The sequence below is a fragment of the Triticum dicoccoides genome, chromosome 5B, assembly GCF_002162155.2.
Source record: "Triticum dicoccoides isolate Atlit2015 ecotype Zavitan chromosome 5B, WEW_v2.0, whole genome shotgun sequence".
Classification (NCBI taxonomy): domain Eukaryota; kingdom Viridiplantae; phylum Streptophyta; class Magnoliopsida; order Poales; family Poaceae; genus Triticum; species Triticum dicoccoides.
Window position 1 is genome coordinate 39150201 of NC_041389.1, and position 8260 is coordinate 39158460.

Sequence of the window (8260 nt, forward strand, 5' to 3'; positions counted from 1 at the left end):
AGAAAAATAAAACTAATTCATTTTAAAACCCCTTGAAGGTTTGACAAAAGGTTTGATACAATAAATTATTACACATCATTTCTTCCCTTGTGTCCCTGCTTGCTTACGATTGTGCCGTATCCATGGAGCATCCTCATCATTTAACTTAATGCTTGGGTCGGTGTTCACTTTGAAGGGCGGAATTTCAGCAAACATATTATAATCTTCTGACATGTCTGTCTTGTCCTCCACTCCCACGATGTTTCTTTTCCCTGAAAGAACAATGTGGCGCTTTGGATCATCGCATGATGCACTGATCGTTTTCTTATCTTTCCGTTTCCTCGGTTTGCTACTCATGTCCTTCACATAGAAAACCTGAGCGACATCTTTCGCTAGGACGAATGGTTCGTCAAGGTAACCAAGATTGTTGAAATCCACCATTGTCATTCCGTATTGCTGGTCCACCTTTACCCCACCTCCGGTTAGCTTGAACCATTTGCACCGGAACAAAGGGACCTTAAAGGAGGGTCCATAGTCAAGTTCCCATATCTCGTCTATGTAACCATAATATGTGACCTTTTGCCCATTCTCGGTTGCTGCATCAAAGCGGACACCACTGTTTTGGTTGGTGCTCTTTTTATCTTGGGCGATCGTGTAAAATGTATTCCCATTTATCTCGTACCCTTGGAAAGTCGTTATAGTCGAAGATGGTGTCTTGGCCAACATGTACAGCTGATCTACAACATCATTGTCATTCATTAAATGTTTTCTCAACCAACTGCCGAAAGTCTCCATGTGGGCCTTCCTAATCCAGGATTCAGGCTTCCCCGGGTTGTCCGAGCGTAAAATATTCTTGTGTTTCTCAAAGTACGGAGCCACCAAGCTGGAATTGGTCAGTACAGTGTGGTGTGCTTCAGTCAGAGAATGGCCGTCCATACATATCGTTGATTTCCTTCCGATCGTGCCTTTTCCACTTAGTCTCCCCTCGTGCCGCGATCGAGGAAGACCAATCGGCTTAAGGTCAGGAACAAAGTCAACACAAAACTCAATTACCTCCTCATTTCCATAGCCCTTGGCTATGCTTCCTTCTGGCCTAGCACGGTTATGAACATATTTCTTTAATACTCCCATGAACCTCTCGAAGGGGAACATATTGTGTAGAAATACAGGACCGAGAATGAAAATCTCTTCGGCTAGGTGAACCAAGAGGTGCGTCATAATATTGAAGAAGGATGGCGGGAACACCAACTCGAAACTGACAAGACATTGGATCACATCGTTCTGTAACCGTGGTAGAACTTCTGGATTGATTACCTTCTGAGAGATTGCATTGAGGAATGCACATAGCTTCACAATGGCTACTCGAACATTTTCCGGCAGGAGCCCCCTCAAAGCAATCGGAAGCAATTGCGTCATAATCACGTGGCAGTCGTGAGACTTCAGGTTTTGGAACTTTTTCTCCGCCATGTTTATTATTCCCTTTATATTGGACGAGAATCCAGACGGGACCTTCATACTGCTCAGGCATTCAAAAAAGATGACCTTCTCTTCTTTGGTCAGAGCGTAGCTGGCACGACCTTGAAACCATTCCGGATGCCGGTCATCAGGGTCTTTCAAATGTTGCTGGTCCTGCCGTGCTTCCTTTGTATCATTTGTCTTCCCATACACGCCCAAGAAGCTTAGGAGGTTCACGCAAATATTCTTCGTAACGTGCATCACGTTGATTGCAGAGCGGACTTCTAGGACTTTCCAATATTCTAGCTCCCAGAATATAGATTTCTTCTTCCACATGGCTGCGTGCCCATCAGCTCCCTTCGGAACTGATTGTCCGCCAGGACCCTTTCCAAAGATGACTTTCAAATCCTTGACCATATCAAATACCTCAGCACCAGTGCGTTCCGCAGGCTTCGGCCGGTGATCTGCCTTGCCGTTGTAATGCTTGCCTTTCTTTCTTACTGGATGAATTTTCGGAAGAAATCGACGATGCCCAAGGTACACGTTCTTCTTACAATTTGGCAAATGTACACTTTCAGTCTCATGTAAGCAGTGCGTGCATGCATTGTATCCCTTATTTGACAGTCCCGAAAGGTTACTAAGAGCAGGCCAATCGTTGATGGTTACGAAAAGCAACGCTCGTAGGTTAAATTCCTCTTTTTTGTGCTCATCCCACACACGGACACCAGGTCTGCCCCATAGCTGTAAAAGTTCATCAACTAATGGCCTTAGGTACACATCGATGTCGTTGCCGGGTTGCTTCGGACCTTGGATGAGCACTGGCATCATAATGAACTTCCGCTTCATGCACAACCAAGGAGGAAGGTTGTAGATGCATAGAGTCACGGGCCAGGTGCTATGGCTGGAGCTCTGCTCGCCAAAAGGATTCATGCCATCCGTACTTAGAGCAAATCTTATGTTCCTTGCGTCAGCTGCAAAATCTTTGAACCATCTGTCGATCTTTCTCCATTGCGTTCCATCTGCGGTGTGTCTCAACTCCCCGTCCGACTTACGGTCCTCTTTGTGCCATCGCAACAACTTGGCATGCTCTTTGTTCCTGAACAGGCGTTTCAACCGTGGTATTATAGGAGCATACCACATCACCTTGGCGGGAACCCTCTTCCTGGGTTTCTGGCCCTCAACATCGTCACCAGGGTCATCGCCTCTGATCTTATAACGCAATGCAGTGCATACCGGGCATTCATTCAAATTCTCGTATTCACCGCGGTAGAGGATGCAGTCGTTGATGCATGCATGTATCTTCAGAACCTCTAAACCTAGAGGGCAGACAACCTTCTTTGCTTCGTACGTACTGGCGGGCAACTCGTTATCCTTTGGAAACATATTCTTCAACATTTTCAGCAAGTTTTCAAATGCCGAGTCAGCTACACCTGCCTCTGCCTTCCATTTCAGCAAATCCAGTGTGCAGCCCAGCTTTTTCAGACCATCATCGCATCCGGGGTACAGCGCCTTTCTGTGATCCTCTAACATGCGATCCAAATTCTCCCTCTCCTTTTCAGTTTCGCAACGTCTCCGTGCATCAGCAATGGTCCGACCAAGATTATCAACGGGATCATCACGTGCCTCTTCTTCACCTTCCCCTTCACCTTCAGCATCCTCCATGAAAGTATCACCGAAATGAGCAAGATAGCTTTCATCGATGAAATCATCCCCTTCTTCATCTTCTTCCATTATAACCCCTCTTTCTCCATGCTTGGTCCAACAATTATAGCTTGGCATGAAACCGTGCCGAAGCAAATGCATGTGAACATCTCTTGAGGAAGAGTAACCCTTCTGATTCTTACAGATAACACATGGACAGATAACAAAACCCCCCTGCTTGTTCGCATTAGCCACTACGAGGAAATCTTTCAAACCCGTAGTGAACTCGCCGGAGAGTCGGTTACCGTACATCCATTGCCGATTCATCTGCATTATTATAATATAAAATATATAATTAACCATCATGCATTTGTTAAACTAACTAGCTACAAACAATATAAATTAAACAATGAACTGCACACATGCATATTTTATCAATGACACACATGCATGAAAGGTTCAAGTTGCTAACCGCGATCGAGGAGGAAAAAATAAATGAGGAACCTCAAGTGTGGCTCCAACACTTCATATCATGTTTGTTTCACCCTCTTAGGGTATTTCATCAAACACCTTGTGTGCATAAGAGGAACCAAAAGCAAACCTACACCCCCTTGTGAAGCTTGTGAAGAGAAGTGGCACCAAATGGCTAAGTGAGTGTGCTGAACTGGTATATATAGGGGAGGAGCTTTAGTCGCGGTTGGCCTGGCCAACCGCGACTAAAGGCCTTTGCGCACCTTTAGTCGCGGTTGGCCTGGCCAACCGCGACTAAAGCCCCTCACGTGCACCAGCTGGCCACCGAGCGCCCTGGGCCCAGGCCTTTGGTCGCGGTTCGTCTGCCGAACCGCGACTAAAGACTTCATTAGTCGCGGTTCCTACACTTTCGCGACTAATGGGGCTGGACGGAAGCCTCTTTTTCTACCAGTGTAGTATCCACATAAATTATTTCTGGGTGTGCCTGCCACAAGTACTTTACGAGAATAGAGTTCAATCAAAATGATAATCAAGCATGATAATGGTATTGATGAAACTAGAATCAATGAGAGATGTGTGGAACTAGCTAGTACTACTTACTTTGGGGTGTGAAAATCGCAGCTCCTTTTTCTCTAGACCCGGTACCATGCTGGTGAAACTTTTCCAAACATTGTCCGGCAAAGAAAATGATTACTTGGTATCAAGAAATGAACGAAAGTTGCCGGTATGGTGCGATAATGATTGAACTCAATTCTGGAGCATTTCACTCATGTCCACAAACTACTTTGGCTCTTTACGTCTCGAGTCTAAGACAGTTACTAGTCCCGCGTCAAGCTTAATGGATAGCATAATAAAGTGGAAGCTGTGCACGCATAACTCATGAATTACACTTAACCTTGAGTAAGCGAAACAGACTATGCACAAGACAGTAACACTCACTTGAAGTTGTAAGGAAAGAGTATTTCCCTTTTGTTCTGATGTCGAAGTAACTCATTTAGCAAGTTCTCATCAGTATCGTCGGGTCTCTTTTGTACCGTATATTCATTTACGGTATTTGGGTTAATGAACCCAATGTCATAGATTTGTCCTCTTTTGCATTCGGTGATCTTCAATCTGCATAATATAGTGAGGATAATTATACATGCATTGAACGAGCTGAGCTAGAGACTTAATTACAAAAATAATACTTATAGACAACAGAAAGTCATGAGAGTTTTGTAGATGGCGTCTTGATTGTATAACTGAAATAATTCTTCAAATTGAAAGTACATCAGGTCGACTCCAATGAAGTCGTGCTCATCTTTAATTCCCAGCAAGATATTATCGGTCCCATCCTTACAGGTTTCCAAGTACCAGTCATGTAATCTTCGCATCATCATTGATATATGCGGGAGCTGCTCAGGTTTGACGAGAGGCTTCCCATGCTCGTATCTAAAGGGCGCTACTACCTCAACCATTTCTAATTGTACATCATCGCGTAAGTAATCACCAATAGTGTAACCAGGATGAGCGGCTACTACCCCCGGATCATTAGCGATATTGGTAAACATCTTGAGCGGGGGGCACGTTTGCTTCTCCTGTTCGCCGAGCTGGGGAATTGTTTTCCCACTTCTTGCACCACTGGTACTTAAGCTTCCCGACCGCTTCGCTTGATCAAATGTCTTTTAAATACAGCAGTCATAGTTTGATAGCAGCGGAGGTGGTGGTGGTCGCTTAAGGTCATCCAGACAGCGCTTCACATTTACCGGATCTACTTTCTCCTTTGGAGGTGGACGTTTCTGTGCAAAATGGGCCTTCACTTTGGCAGCCATGATGTCCTTGTTTTCCTCCTCAGTCATGTCGTAGGCTTACTTGGTAGGAGCATTCTTGACGCTTGGGAGTGCGGCTCTATATTTCTTTGTTGTTGTTGTACTGCTAGCCGCCGGAGCGGCGGCGGCTCTCTTCCGCCGTTGCTGAGGAGGCGGAGTCCGCTGACGTGGTGGAGGTACCTCAGGCAGAGGAGGATTCTGCTGAGGGGCCTCCTTCGCCGGAGTCTGCTGAGGCAGCGGAGACAGTTGACACACCGGAGACGACTGAGGTAGTGGAGATAGAGCTGGACTGTGAGGAGTCTGCTGAGGGGCCTCCTTCGGCTGAGTTTGCTGAGGCGGCGTCCAATTTGGAAGCAGGATGTTTTCCTTTCTCCATAGACAGGTAATCCTTAAGGCATTTTCCAGATGCATCTCCCCTTGACCTATAGGGTACTTAAGCTCCAGCCCCTCAAATCCGTTCATTACTTCATCCACCCTGACAACAACAAAGCCATTTTGAATTGGAGTGAAATGGAAAGTTCCATCAGGTCAACGAGGTAAGACATAGCCGATCGCCACCTTCTAGGTTAGGTTATGGAATTTTGCAATTAACTCACAATCACTACAAGAGGACAGACCTTTGGTAACACCATCTTGTGTTACTACAGGCCCAAAAGTGTGTTACTAGGCCATATAGTAACACAGTTTGAAATGTGTTCCATTAGACCGTGTTACTAAATGGTGTCAACTGTCACACATAATAATTGTTACCATATGTTAAAAAATGTGTTACAAATACATTACAGTAACATGTGTGTTATGTGTTACCGAACATACCAGTAACACATTTTCGTAATTATAGTAACACTGAGAGTAACACATTTTCATAGACGTAGAACATAGGTCGTAACATGTTTTTGTAACTACAGTAACACAACTGGTAACACATTTCTTTAGCACCGGATCACAACTAGTAACATAATATCCAAATATTGTAACACTATAATTATAGTTGTCAACTACAATAGTAACAAATTTTGTAGCTATAGTAACACCATCAGTAACACTGCTATATCAAAATGGAAACATAATTAATTTATTTGTTTTTTATTATTAACCACAAAATTTTATACCCATTTTATGGAGTATATATTTATTTAATAAAATAAAATCGATGCAATTGCGTAAATAGCTAGTCATTTTATTATTATGCTTGGCAGCATCAAAACGATATTGAAACTGAAGCACAACACATATAGAAATTCATATGAAGATATTTATTATGAATATACAAGAGTGTATGAGACATATGCATTACAATAAAGATATCAGTCATATCATTTTGAGCATAGAGAACGCAACTATGGAGAATATTACACCATAGCATTTGCATCAATTCGACGAAAGAAAAAGATTGTCTGGATGATATTCCATTTTTAAATCTATCAATGTAAACTACAACTATTGGTAGCTAAAATCTTCAAATTTTATTTGCTTCTTGATCCAAGAATTCAGCTGCAACTCAAGTATCCTTCTCTCGAATCTGTAAAAGAAATTTGCACCTTAGATATATGTGATTAAATGTACACAAATATGATTTTTCAGAATGTGGAAGAGATGTTTTTAACTTAGAAAAGCTGAAGACCAGGCAATTAAGTATCTTGAAGTGAAAGCCTCACCAAGTGTCTTGCAATCAGAAACTTCCCTTACCAAGTCCTCATTATCAAGAATAGGTTGATCTATGCACAAGGGCAAATTCAGCACCTAACTCAATACCACCAGCCTTAGTTCTTGGATCAATACTCCGAATAGTACCATATGCAACATTCCGCTTGTTGGGATATGTTGAAGTCTTTGAAACTACTTTGGAAGCAGCCTATATTATGGTCAATATTAGCATTCAACAACTTGATAATATAATTGGCGTGAACAATATGAGATCTTTCTTATGTCAGCCCAGTAAGGTGCCCTAGAAAACTAGATAAACTGGACCTAGCAACGAAGTCTAATGCCCAAGATCACCTCGCTTATTCATGCTTGGTTAAATTTATCTTTTACTTGCATACAATAGATTGAGCAAAATTTGTAACAAAATCCATTTTTCAAGCAGGCATGATAATGTGTTTTGGGTTGGGAATTTGGGTGCAGTAAACCATGCTCCTTGGTGAATCTTTACCTTGATGGAAGAAGTACGTATTCTTTTTGAGCGAGCTAGGTGTGGGTGTTCAGTTCTAGTCCGCTGCTGTTCGGTCTTGAAACAGATTCACTCGTAAGATCCCTGGTTTCCCTCACCTACCAAGATGCAATAATATTAGATGGAATGATATTCATACATTGACGCTACAGAAAGATACAACTTGAAAACTCAAAAGCACACAAAAATTACCCTTGGCATAGAATCATTAACAAGGTCTTGTGGTGATGATGAATTCTGTTGAATTTGTAAATGGTTGACATCATGGTCGCCAACCTAGTTCCATGGCACAACAGGTAAAGACAAATTAACATAATAGGGACAGTTAAATTTGCCAATAGACATGAATTCGTAGCAGATAAATGAGGGAAGGCAAAAGGAGAATCCACCTAGGACAAGATTGTAGTCACAGACAGGGAAATCAAGCAATACAAGTTGTGGAAGTCCCCTCGGCAATTTGGTGCCCAGAACCGATGAAACCTACAAAAAGAAACATGTGAATGCAGAGGGCAGAGAAGTACACAATAGCACATCAATACACTATCAACTTATCATAACTCAAAACAGAGAGATGAGGTACAAGACCATGGGTCCAGCCACACCCACGCTCAGATATAACGCTGTCGACATATGGATTAAGTACAGGTTTAAGTTGAAAAACGTACAGATTGTGCAAACTGAGCATTATTCAACCGACGGCTAGTATTCTGTTAAGCACTAGGTGATAGGAGAG

The 8260-nt window shown here is 42.9% G+C and overlaps 1 long non-coding RNA gene across 1 annotated transcript; it reads right to left on the reverse strand.

The window, feature by feature from the left end:
• Positions 1-6942: 6942 nt before the first annotated feature.
• On the reverse strand, positions 6943-8007 carry LOC119306040. Its single transcript, XR_005148833.1, has 4 exons — positions 7917-8007; positions 7720-7803; positions 7510-7625; positions 6943-7209 (listed from the first exon to the last, which is right to left on the reverse strand). It is a non-coding gene; the product is annotated as an uncharacterized LOC119306040 (long non-coding RNA).
• Between the last annotated feature and the right edge of the window lie 253 nt (positions 8008-8260).